Raw genomic sequence first — 14884 nt, forward strand, 5'->3', positions numbered from 1 at the left:
ATGGAGATCATTGGTAGGTAACTTGCAGCCTATCACCAGGGACCAGTCTTCTTGATATAATTGTCCTAATTAGTTGACAGTAAAAGCAGCCTGAAATGTATTAGTGCAGGCTAAAACAAAAGTCCCACTGTCTCCAGATAAATTGTCCTAATTAGTATTCATGGTTGTTCCAAAGAGCAGAGCTTATCAGGAAAGTGAAGATGTCTGTCTCTTATTTATCTGACTCCATATTTAGAGTTTGGGACATTATGGGATTCTGCAGTCCCACATTTAAGTGTTGACTCAGATAATATGAGCTATATTAAGTCTTCTTGATATAATTGTCCTATTAGAGTTGTCAATAAAGAGCCTATCAGGGCAGTTATAATGTCTTCTTGATATAATTGTCCTATTAGAGTTGTAGGTAAAGAGCCTATCAGGACAGTTATAAAGTCTTCTTGATATAATTGTCCTATTAGAGTTGTCAGGTAAAGAGCCTATCAGGACAGTTATAAAGTCTTCTTGATATAATTGTCCTGTTAGAGTTGTAGGTAAAGAGCCTATCAGGGCAGTTATAAAGTCTTCTTGCTATAATGAGATTTAATCCTGTCACGGCCGTCGTTAAAGGAAGTGGACCAAAGTACAGCATGGTGAGCGTACATATTCTCTAGCACCAGGGTGACCAACACTCTCAAATGTTGTCTTTTGCCATCATTGTAAGCCTGCCACACATACACACACTATATGATACACTTATTAAACATAACAATGAGTGTGAGTTTTTGTCACAAACCGGTTTGTGGGTAGTGACAAAGAGCTCTTATAGGACCAGGTCACAGATAATAATATAATAATAATCAATAATTCTGCTCTTTATTTAACCATATTACATACAAAATCTAAGTAGTTAAAAATTAATCGAAAATTGCGAATAACTCACCACAGGTTAATGAGAAAGCTGTGCATGAAATGATGCACATAACTATGCAATGTTGGGTTGTATTGGAGAGAGTCTCAGTCTTAAATCATTTTCCACATCCTCATTTTCCACAGTCTGTGCCTGTATTTCGTTTTCATGCTAGTGAGGGCCGAGAATCCGTCAGTGTCTTAACATATGTCTCGGTCTATGGGTTTACATATGACACAGCATCTATATCCCTGAGGATGTAGGATATCAGACAGTGAATACTGTCTATAGGTTTACATATGACACAGCATCTATATCCCTGAGGATGTAGGATATCAGACAGTGAATACTGTCTATAGGTTTACATATGACACAGCATCTATATCCCTGAGGATGTAGGATATCAGACAGTGAATACTGTCTATAGGTTTACATATGACACAGCATCTATATCCCTGAGGATGTAGGATATCAGACAGTGAATACTGTCTATAGGTTTACATATGACACAGCATCTATATCCCTGAGGATGTAGGATATCAGACAGTGAATACTGTCTATAGGTTTACATATGACACAGCATCTATATCCCTGAGGATGTAGGATATCAGACAGTGAATACTGTCTATAGGTTTACATATGACACAGCATCTATATCCCTGAGGATGTAGGATATCAGACAGTGAATACTGTCTATAGGTTTACATATGACACAGCATCTATATCCCTGAGGATGTAGGATATCAGACAGTGAATACTGTCTATAGGTTTACATATGACACAGCATCTATATCCCTGAGGATGTAGGATATCAGACAGTGAATACTGTCTATAGGTTTACATATGACACAGCATCTATATCCCTGAGGATGTAGGATATCAGACAGTGAATACTGTCTATAGGTTTACATATGACACAGCATCTATATCCCTGAGGATGTAGGATATCAGACAGTGAATACTGTCTATAGGTTTACATATGACACAGCATCTAGGTGTTATAACCCTGAGGATGTAGGATATCAGACAGTGAATACTGTCTATAGGTTTACATATGACACAGCATCTAGGTGCTATATCCCTGAGGATGTAGGATATCAGACAGTGAATACTGTCTATAGGTTTACATATGACACAGCATCTATATCCCTGAGGATGTAGGATATCAGACAGTGAATACTGTCTATAGGTTTACATATGACACAGCATCTAGATGCTATATCCCTGAGGATGTAGGATATCAGACAGTGAATACTGTCTATAGGTTTACATATGACACAGCATCTATATCCCTGAGGATGTAGGATATCAGACAGTGAATACTGTCTATAGGTTTACATATGACACAGCATCTATATCCCTGAGGATGTAGGATATCAGACAGTGAATACTGTCTATAGGTTTACATATGACACAGCATCTAGGTGCTATATCCCTGAGGATGTAGGATATCAGACAGTGAATACTGTCTATAGGTTTACATATGACACAGCATCTATATCCCTGAGGATGTAGGATATCAGACAGTGAATACTGTCTATAGGTTTACATATGACACAGCATCTATATCCCTGAGGATGTAGGATATCAGACAGTGAATACTGTCTATAGGTTTACATATGACACAGCATCTATATCCCTGAGGATGTAGGATATCAGACAGTGAATACTGTCTATAGGTTTACATATGACACAGCATCTAGGTGCTATATCCCTGAGGATGTAGGATATCAGACAGTGAATACTGTCTATAGGTTTACATATGACACAGCATCTATATCCCTGAGGATGTAGGATATCAGACAGTGAATACTGTCTATAGGTTTACATATGACACAGCATCTATATCCCTGAGGATGTAGGATATCAGACAGTGAATACTGTCTATAGGTTTACATATGACACAGCATCTAGGTGCTATATCCCTGAGGATGTAGGATATCAGACAGTGAATACTGTCTATAGGTTTACATATGACACAGCATCTAGGTGCTATATCCCTGAGGATGTAGGATATCAGACAGTGAATACTGTCTATAGGTTTACATATGACACAGCATCTAGGTGCTATATCCCTGAGGATGTAGGATATCAGACAGTGAATACTGTCTATAGGTTTACATATGACACAGCATCTATATCCCTGAGGATGTAGGATATCAGACAGTGAATACTGTCTATAGGTTTACATATGACACAGCATCTATATCCCTGAGGATGTAGGATATCAGACAGTGAATACTGTCTATAGGTTTACATATGACACAGCATCTAGATGTTATATCCCTGAGGATGTAGGATATCAGACAGTGAATACTGTCTATAGGTTTACATATGACACAGCATCTATATCCCTGAGGATGTAGGATATCAGACAGTGAATACTGTCTATAGGTTTACATATGACACAGCATCTAGGTGCTATATCCCTGAGGATGTAGGATATCAGACAGTGAATACTGTCTATAGGTTTACATATGACACAGCATCTAGGTGTTATAACCCTGAGGATGTAGGATATCAGACAGTGAATACTGTCTATAGGTTTACATATGACACAGCATCTAGGTGCTATATCCCTGAGGATGTAGGATATCAGACAGTGAATACTGTCTATAGGTTTACATATGACACAGCATCTAGGTGCTATATCCCTGAGGATGTAGGATATCAGACAGTGAATACTGTCTATAGGTTTACATATGACACAGCATCTAGGTGCTATATCCCTGAGGATGTAGGATATCAGACAGTGAATACTGTCTATAGGTTTACATATGACACAGCATCTAGATGTTATATCCCTGAGGATGTAGGATATCAGACAGTGAATACTGTCTATAGGTTTACATATGACACAGCATCTATATCCCTGAGGATGTAGGATATCAGACAGTGAATACTGTCTATAGGTTTACATATGACACAGCATCTAGATGTTATATCCCTGAGGATGTAGGATATCAGACAGTGAATACTGTCTATAGGTTTACATATGACACAGCATCTATATCCCTGAGGATGTAGGATATCAGACAGTGAATACTGTCTATAGGTTTACATATGACACAGCATCTAGATGTTATATCCCTGAGGATGTAGGATATCAGACAGTGAATACTGTCTATAGGTTTACATATGACACAGCATCTATATCCCTGAGGATGTAGGATATCAGACAGTGAATACTGTCTATAGGTTTACATATGACACAGCATCTATATCCCTGAGGATGTAGGATATCAGACAGTGAATACTGTCTATAGGTTTACATATGACACAGCATCTAGATGTTATATCCCTGAGGATGTAGGATATCAGACAGTGAATACTGTCTATAGGTTTACATATGACACAGCATCTAGATGTTATATCCCTGAGGATGTAGGATATCAGACAGTGAATACTGTCTATAGGTTTACATATGACACAGCATCTAGATGTTATATCCCTGAGGATGTAGGATATCAGACAGTGAATACTGTCTATAGGTTTACATATGACACAGCATCTAGATGTTATATCCCTGAGGATGTAGGATATCAGACAGTGAATACTGTCTATAGGTTTACATATGACACAGCATCTATATCCCTGAGGATGTAGGATATCAGACAGTGAATACTGTCTATAGGTTTACATATGACACAGCATCTAGATGTTATATCCCTGAGGATGTAGGATATCAGACAGTGAATACTGTCTATAGGTTTACATATGACACAGCATCTATATCCCTGAGGATGTAGGATATCAGACAGTGAATACTGTCTATAGGTTTACATATGACACAGCATCTATATCCCTGAGGATGTAGGATATCAGACAGTGAATACTGTCTATAGGTTTACATATGACACAGCATCTAGATGTTATATCCCTGAGGATGTAGGATATCAGACAGTGAATACTGTCTATAGGTTTACATATGACACAGCATCTAGGTGCTATATCCCTGAGGATGTAGGATATCAGACAGTGAATACTGTCTATAGGTTTACATATGACACAGCATCTAGGTGTTATATCCCTGAGGATGTAGGATATCAGACAGTGAATACTGTCTATAGGTTTACATATGACACAGCATCTATATCCCTGAGGATGTAGGATATCAGACAGTGAATACTGTCTATAGGTTTACATATGACACAGCATCTATATCCCTGAGGATGTAGGATATCAGACAGTGAATACTGTCTATAGGTTTACATATGACACAGCATCTATATCCCTGAGGATGTAGGATATCAGACAGTGAATACTGTCTATAGGTTTACATATGACACAGCATCTAGATGTTATATCCCTGAGGATGTAGGATATCAGACAGTGAATACTGTCTATAGGTTTACATATGACACAGCATCTAGGTGCTATATCCCTGAGGATGTAGGATATCAGACAGTGAATACTGTCTATAGGTTTACATATGACACAGCATCTATATCCCTGAGGATGTAGGATATCAGACAGTGAATACTGTCTATAGGTTTACATATGACACAGCATCTAGATGTTATATCCCTGAGGATGTAGGATATCAGACAGTGAATACTGTCTATAGGTTTACATATGACACAGCATCTAGATGTTATATCCCTGAGGATGTAGGATATCAGACAGTGAATACTGTCTATAGGTTTACATATGACACAGCATCTAGATGTTATATCCCTGAGGATGTAGGATATCAGACAGTGAATACTGTCTATAGGTTTACATATGACACAGCATCTAGATGTTATATCCCTGAGGATGTAGGATATCAGACAGTGAATACTGTCTATAGGTTTACATATGACACAGCATCTAGGTGCTATATCCCTGAGGATGTAGGATATCAGACAGTGAATACTGTCTATAGGTTTACATATGACACAGCATCTAGGTGTTATATCCCTGAGGATGTAGGATATCAGACAGTGAATACTGTCTATAGGTTTACATATGACACAGCATCTATATCCCTGAGGATGTAGGATATCAGACAGTGAATACTGTCTATAGGTTTACATATGACACAGCATCTAGATGTTATATCCCTGAGGATGTAGGATATCAGACAGTGAATACTGTCTATAGGTTTACATATGACACAGCATCTAGGTGCTATATCCCTGAGGATGTAGGATATCAGACAGTGAATACTGTCTATAGGTTTACATATGACACAGCATCTAGATGTTATATCCCTGAGGATGTAGGATATCAGACAGTGAATACTGTCTATAGGTTTACATATGACACAGCATCTATATCCCTGAGGATGTAGGATATCAGACAGTGAATACTGTCTATAGGTTTACATATGACACAGCATCTAGGTGCTATATCCCTGAGGATGTAGGATATCAGACAGTGAATACTGTCTATAGGTTTACATATGACACAGCATCTAGATGTTATATCCCTGAGGATGTAGGATATCAGACAGTGAATACTGTCTATAGGTTTACATATGACACAGCATCTAGGTGCTATATCCCTGAGGATGTAGGATATCAGACAGTGAATACTGTCTATAGGTTTACATATGACACAGCATCTATATCCCTGAGGATGTAGGATATCAGACAGTGAATACTGTCTATAGGTTTACATATGACACAGCATCTAGGTGCTATATCCCTGAGGATGTAGGATATCAGACAGTGAATACTGTCTATAGGTTTACATATGACACAGCATCTAGATGTTATATCCCTGAGGATGTAGGATATCAGACAGTGAATACTGTCTATAGGTTTACATATGACACAGCATCTAGGTGCTATATCCCTGAGGATGTAGGATATCAGACAGTGAATACTGTCTATAGGTTTACATATGACACAGCATCTAGGTGCTATATCCCTGAGGATGTAGGATATCAGACAGTGAATACTGTCTATAGGTTTACATATGACACAGCATCTAGATGTTATATCCCTGAGGATGTAGGATATCAGACAGTGAATACTGTCTATAGGTTTACATATGACACAGCATCTAGGTGCTATATCCCTGAGGATGTAGGATATCAGACAGTGAATACTGTCTATAGGTTTACATATGACACAGCATCTATATCCCTGAGGATGTAGGATATCAGACAGTGAATACTGTCTATAGGTTTACATATGACACAGCATCTAGGTGCTATATCCCTGAGGATGTAGGATATCAGACAGTGAATACTGTCTATAGGTTTACATATGACACAGCATCTAGATGTTATATCCCTGAGGATGTAGGATATCAGACAGTGAATACTGTCTATAGGTTTACATATGACACAGCATCTAGGTGCTATATCCCTGAGGATGTAGGATATCAGACAGTGAATACTGTCTATAGGTTTACATATGACACAGCATCTAGGTGCTATATCCCTGAGGATGTAGGATATCAGACAGTGAATACTGTCTATAGGTTTACATATGACACAGCATCTATATCCCTGAGGATGTAGGATATCAGACAGTGAATACTGTCTATAGGTTTACATATGACACAGCATCTAGATGTTATATCCCTGAGGATGTAGGATATCAGACAGTGAATACTGTCTATAGGTTTACATATGACACAGCATCTATATCCCTGAGGATGTAGGATATCAGACAGTGAATACTGTCTATAGGTTTACATATGACACAGCATCTAGGTGCTATATCCCTGAGGATGTAGGATATCAGACAGTGAATACTGTCTATAGGTTTACATATGACACAGCATCTAGATGTTATATCCCTGAGGATGTAGGATATCAGACAGTGAATACTGTCTATAGGTTTACATATGACACAGCATCTATATCCCTGAGGATGTAGGATATCAGACAGTGAATACTGTCTATAGGTTTACATATGACACAGCATCTATATCCCTGAGGATGTAGGATATCAGACAGTGAATACTGTCTATAGGTTTACATATGACACAGCATCTATATCCCTGAGGATGTAGGATATCAGACAGTGAATACTGTCTATAGGTTTACATATGACACAGCATCTAGGTGCTATATCCCTGAGGATGTAGGATATCAGACAGTGAATACTGTCTATAGGTTTACATATGACACAGCATCTAGGTGCTATATCCCTGAGGATGTAGGATATCAGACAGTGAATACTGTCTATAGGTTTACATATGACACAGCATCTAGGTGCTATATCCCTGAGGATGTAGGATATCAGACAGTGAATACTGTCTATAGGTTTACATATGACACAGCATCTATATCCCTGAGGATGTAGGATATCAGACAGTGAATACTGTCTATAGGTTTACATATGACACAGCATCTATATCCCTGAGGATGTAGGATATCAGACAGTGAATACTGTCTATAGGTTTACATATGACACAGCATCTAGGTGTTATATCCCTGAGGATGTAGGATATCAGACAGTGAATACTGTCTATAGGTTTACATATGACACAGCATCTATATCCCTGAGGATGTAGGATATCAGACAGTGAATACTGTCTATAGGTTTACATATGACACAGCATCTAGGTGCTATATCCCTGAGGATGTAGGATATCAGACAGTGAATACTGTCTATCAGACAGTGAATACTGTTATATATGACACAGCATCTAGGTGTTATATCCCTGAGGATGTAGGATATCAGACAGTGAATACTGTCTATAGGTTTACATATGACACAGCATCTAGGTGCTATATCCCTGAGGATGTAGGATATCAGACAGTGAATACTGTCTATAGGTTTACATATGACACAGCATCTATCTATATCCCTGAGGATGTAGGATATCAGACAGTGAATACTGTCTATAGGTTTACATATGACACAGCATCTATATCCCTGAGGATGTAGGATATCAGACAGTGAATACTGTCTATAGGTTTACATATGACACAGCATCTAGATGTTATATCCCTGAGGATGTAGGATATCAGACAGTGAATACTGTCTATAGGTTTACATATGACACAGCATCTATATCCCTGAGGATGTAGGATATCAGACAGTGAATACTGTCTATAGGTTTACATATGACACAGCATCTAGATGTTATATCCCTGAGGATGTAGGATATCAGACAGTGAATACTGTCTATAGGTTTACATATGACACAGCATCTATATCCCTGAGGATGTAGGATATCAGACAGTGAATACTGTCTATAGGTTTACATATGACACAGCATCTATATCCCTGAGGATGTAGGATATCAGACAGTGAATACTGTCTATAGGTTTACATATGACACAGCATCTAGGTGTTATATCCCTGAGGATGTAGGATATCAGACAGTGAATACTGTCTATAGGTTTACATATGACACAGCATCTATATCCCTGAGGATGTAGGATATCAGACAGTGAATACTGTCTATAGGTTTACATATGACACAGCATCTATATCCCTGAGGATGTAGGATATCAGACAGTGAATACTGTCTATAGGTTTACATATGACACAGCATCTAGATGTTATATCCCTGAGGATGTAGGATATCAGACAGTGAATACTGTCTATAGGTTTACATATGACACAGCATCTAGATGTTATATCCCTGAGGATGTAGGATATCAGACAGTGAATACTGTCTATAGGTTTACATATGACACAGCATCTAGGTGCTATATCCCTGAGGATGTAGGATATCAGACAGTGAATACTGTCTATAGGTTTACATATGACACAGCATCTATATCCCTGAGGATGTAGGATATCAGACAGTGAATACTGTCTATAGGTTTACATATGACACAGCATCTAGATGTTATATCCCTGAGGATGTAGGATATCAGACAGTGAATACTGTCTATAGGTTTACATATGACACAGCATCTATATCCCTGAGGATGTAGGATATCAGACAGTGAATACTGTCTATAGGTTTACATATGACACAGCATCTAGATGTTATATCCCTGAGGATGTAGGATATCAGACAGTGAATACTGTCTATAGGTTTACATATGACACAGCATCTAGATGTTATATCCCTGAGGATGTAGGATATCAGACAGTGAATACTGTCTATAGGTTTACATATGACACAGCATCTAGGTGCTATATCCCTGAGGATGTAGGATATCAGACAGTGAATACTGCATCTATAGGATATCAGACAGTGAATCTATAGGATGTAGGATATCAGACAGTGAATTAGGTTTACATATGACACAGCATCTAGGTGTTATATCCCTGAGGATGTAGGATATCAGACAGTGAATACTGTCTATAGGTTTACATATGACACAGCATCTATATCCCTGAGGATGTAGGATATCAGACAGTGAATACTGTCTATAGGTTTACATATGACACAGCATCTATATCCCTGAGGATGTAGGATATCAGACAGTGAATACTGTCTATAGGTTTACATATGACACAGCATCTAGGTGTTATATCCCTGAGGATGTAGGATATCAGACAGTGAATACTGTCTATAGGTTTACATATGACACAGCATCTAGATGTTATATCCCTGAGGATGTAGGATATCAGACAGTGAATACTGTCTATAGGTTTACATATGACACAGCATCTAGGTGCTATATCCCTGAGGATGTAGGATATCAGACAGTGAATACTGTCTATAGGTTTACATATGACACAGCATCTATATCCCTGAGGATGTAGGATATCAGACAGTGAATACTGTCTATAGGTTTACATATGACACAGCATCTAGATGTTATATCCCTGAGGATGTAGGATATCAGACAGTGAATACTGTCTATAGGTTTACATATGACACAGCATCTAGGTTTACATATGTTATATCCCTGAGGATGTAGGATATCAGACAGTGAATACTGTCTATAGGTTTACATATGACACAGCATCTAGATGTTATATCCCTGAGGATGTAGGATATCAGACAGTGAATACTGTCTATAGGTTTACATATGACACAGCATCTATATGTTATATCCCTGAGGATGTAGGATATCAGACAGTGAATACTGTCTATAGGTTTACATATGACACAGCATCTAGGTGTTATATCCCTGAGGATGTAGGATATCAGACAGTGAATACTGTCTATAGGTTTACATATGACACAGCATCTAGGTGTTATATCCCTGAGGATGTAGGATATCAGACAGTGAATACTGTCTATAGGTTTACATATGACACAGCATCTATATCCCTGAGGATGTAGGATATCAGACAGTGAATACTGTCTATAGGTTTACATATGACACAGCATCTAGATGTTATATCCCTGAGGATGTAGGATATCAGACAGTGAATACTGTCTATAGGTTTACATATGACACAGCATCTATATCCCTGAGGATGTAGGATATCAGACAGTGAATACTGTCTATAGGTTTACATATGACACAGCATCTAGATGTTATATCCCTGAGGATGTAGGATATCAGACAGTGAATACTGTCTATAGGTTTACATATGACACAGCATCTATATCCCTGAGGATGTAGGATATCAGACAGTGAATACTGTCTATAGGTTTACATATGACACAGCATCTAGGTGCTATATCCCTGAGGATGTAGGATATCAGACAGTGAATACTGTCTATAGGTTTACATATGACACAGCATCTAGATGTTATATCCCTGAGGATGTAGGATATCAGACAGTGAATACTGTCTATAGGTTTACATATGACACAGCATCTAGGTGCTATATCCCTGAGGATGTAGGATATCAGACAGTGAATACTGTCTATAGGTTTACATATGACACAGCATCTATATCCCTGAGGATGTAGGATATCAGACAGTGAATACTGTCTATAGGTTTACATATGACACAGCATCTATATCCCTGAGGATGTAGGATATCAGACAGTGAATACTGTCTATAGGTTTACATATGACACAGCATCTAGATGTTATATCCCTGAGGATGTAGGATATCAGACAGTGAATACTGTCTATAGGTTTACATATGACACAGCATCTAGGTGCTATATCCCTGAGGATGTAGGATATCAGACAGTGAATACTGTCTATAGGTTTACATATGACACAGCATCAGGTCTATATCCCTGAGGATGTAGGATATCAGACAGTGAATACTGTCTATAGGTTTACATATGACACAGCATCTAGATGTTATATCCCTGAGGATGTAGGATATCAGACAGTGAATACTGTCTATAGGTTTACATATGACACAGCATCTAGGTGCTATATCCCTGAGGATGTAGGATATCAGACAGTGAATACTGTCTATAGGTTTACATATGACACAGCATCATCTATATCCCTGAGGATGTAGGATATCAGACAGTGAATACTGTCTATAGGTTTACATATGACACAGCATCTAGGTGCTATATCCCTGAGGATGTAGGATATCAGACAGTGAATACTGTCTATAGGTTTACATATGACACAGCATCTAGGTGCTATATCCCTGAGGATGTAGGATATCAGACAGTGAATACTGTCTATAGGTTTACATATGACACAGCATCTAGGTGCTATATCCCTGAGGATGTAGGATATCAGACAGTGAATACTGTCTATAGGTTTACATATGACACAGCATCTAGATGTTATATCCCTGAGGATGTAGGATATCAGACAGTGAATACTGTCTATAGGTTTACATATGACACAGCATCTATATCCCTGAGGATGTAGGATATCAGACAGTGAATACTGTCTATAGGTTTACATATGACACAGCATCTAGGTGCTATATCCCTGAGGATGTAGGATATCAGACAGTGAATACTGTCTATAGGTTTACATATGACACAGCATCTATATCCCTGAGGATGTAGGATATCAGACAGTGAATACTGTCTATAGGTTTTTGACACAGCATATGACACAGCATCTAGGTTTACATATGACACAGCATCTATATCCCTGAGGATGTAGGATATCAGACAGTGAATACTGTCTATAGGTTTACATATGACACAGCATCTAGATGTTATATCCCTGAGGATGTAGGATATCAGACAGTGAATACTGTCTATAGGTTTACATATGACACAGCATCTATATCCCTGAGGATGTAGGATATCAGACAGTGAATACTGTCTATAGGTTTACATATGACACAGCATCTAGGTGCTATATCCCTGAGGATGCAGGATATCAGACAGTGATCAGATTTTCCTGCACTTTCCAATGAAACGCACGTTCTGTTAAAGTCACAGCCGTGATTTAACCAGTTTTATAAACGTCTGAGTGTTTTCTATCCACACATACTAATCATATCCATATACTATATTCCTGGCATGAGTAGCAGGGCGCTGAAATGTTGCGCGATTTTTAACAGAATGTTCGAAAAAGTAGAGGGTAGACTGAAGAGGTTAACGTATAAAATGTTAATATTATTTAAAGTTAATATTATCTAACGTTATTATTATCGAACGTCTGTAGGTTCTCCAACATTTACTCCTCAGAGGGATAAACGATCTGGAACAGACCTCGTTAGATGTTGGTTCTCTGGAGCAAATCGCATGCAGCCGAACCCCGTCACATTATTGTAGTACAATAATCCAGACACAAGATTATTTATACATTAAAAACAGAAATGTGTGCACCTTATATTAAAAGTTATTTTATGTGTTTACAGCTGACATACAGCCAAGAAGGATAACAGGCTCCATATGGACCCTGAACGGCTTCGGAAGAGCAGACGACACATCTGAGGACACATCTGAGGACACATCTGAGGACACATCAGAGGACACATCAGAGGACACATCAGAGGACACATCTGAGGACACATCAGAGGACACATCTGAGGACACATCTGAGGACACATCTGAGGACACATCTGAGGACACAGAGGACACATCTGAGGACACATCTGAGGACACAGATGCAATTCTACCTTTCTGTACGAATGTTTTTTCAAACACATCGAGAACAGAGGATTTAAACGGCTGGTCAACTCCCCCGTGAGCATCCACCAGCTCGCACCATATTCCTAACCCCAGCAAACGTACAATTAGGGCACAATGTTACGGGATTCTTCCGTCGAAGGAGAGGAGGACCAAAATGCAGCGTGGTTGTGGTTGAACATCTTTAATAAAGATGATAACGTGAACAATATACAAAACAAGAAACAGTGGAAAAACCTAAACAGTCCTAACTGGTGCAAAACACAGAGACAGGAAACAATCACCCAAGAAATACCCGAAGAATATGGCTGCCTAAATATGGTTCCCAATCAGAGACAACGATAAACACCTGCCTCTGATTGAGAACACACATCTTTAAAAAGACTTACCTAGAATGACTACACTGAATAAACCCCATAACCATGAACTAGAAATATGAACACAAACAAAGAAACAGTGGAAAAACACTGAAACAACCCCATCAACTGGTGCAAAACACAGAGACAGGAAACAATCACCCAAGAAATACCCGAAGAATATGGCTGCCTAAATATGGTTCCCAATCAGAGACAACGATAAACACCTGCCTCTGATTGAGAACCACACTGAACACAACCCCAGTCAACCATAGACTTACCTAGAATACTACACTGAACACAACCCCATCAACCATAGACTTACCTAGAATACTACACTGAACACAACCCCATCAATCTACAAAACCCCTAGACAAGACAAACACATAATCACCCATGTCACACCCTGGCCTGACCACAATAATAAAGAGAACAGAGAATACTAAGGCCAGGGCGTGACACACGAATACATTGCTCAGAATCAACCAGAAAAGTACTCCCTGATAGGGAACACGGTGCTCCATGGACATGGTATGAAGCCATTATATATATATTATTATTTAGACATATTTTATTATTTATACATGTTTAGGCTTGAACATGTTAAAACAAGGACAAATAATGTTTTTTCAGGCTCCAGCGGTCCAGGCCAGGCAGAATCGCTCATTCTTGATGACAAAAGACAACCTCCCCCGGTTTCAGAGATTCCTCAGAACAGCCCTCGTTAAAAAAGCAGAGGTATTTTATTTATGTTAATATATAGGATTATATCTGAAATGTATTTGACATTTGTTATCTAACATATTTTAGGGTTAATAACCTG

The 14884-nt window shown here is 38.6% G+C and overlaps 1 long non-coding RNA gene across 5 annotated transcripts; it reads left to right on the top strand.

Annotated features, from left to right (window-relative positions):
* Positions 1–925: 925 nt before the first annotated feature.
* On the top strand, positions 926–14066 carry LOC127920153 (uncharacterized). Of its 5 annotated transcripts, none has more exons than XR_008105262.1 (3): positions 926–1789; positions 10762–10836; positions 12832–14066. It is a non-coding gene; the product is annotated as an uncharacterized LOC127920153 (long non-coding RNA). The 5 variants fall into 5 exon arrangements; XR_008105264.1 differs by lacking the exon at positions 12832–14066 and adding an exon at positions 12446–12634; XR_008105261.1 differs by lacking the exon at positions 12832–14066 and adding an exon at positions 11130–11856.
* The last annotated feature ends 818 nt before the right edge of the window (positions 14067–14884 follow it).

Source organism: Oncorhynchus keta, unplaced genomic scaffold (genome assembly GCF_023373465.1).
Source record: "Oncorhynchus keta strain PuntledgeMale-10-30-2019 unplaced genomic scaffold, Oket_V2 Un_contig_18504_pilon_pilon, whole genome shotgun sequence".
Lineage (NCBI taxonomy): Eukaryota > Metazoa > Chordata > Actinopteri > Salmoniformes > Salmonidae > Oncorhynchus > Oncorhynchus keta.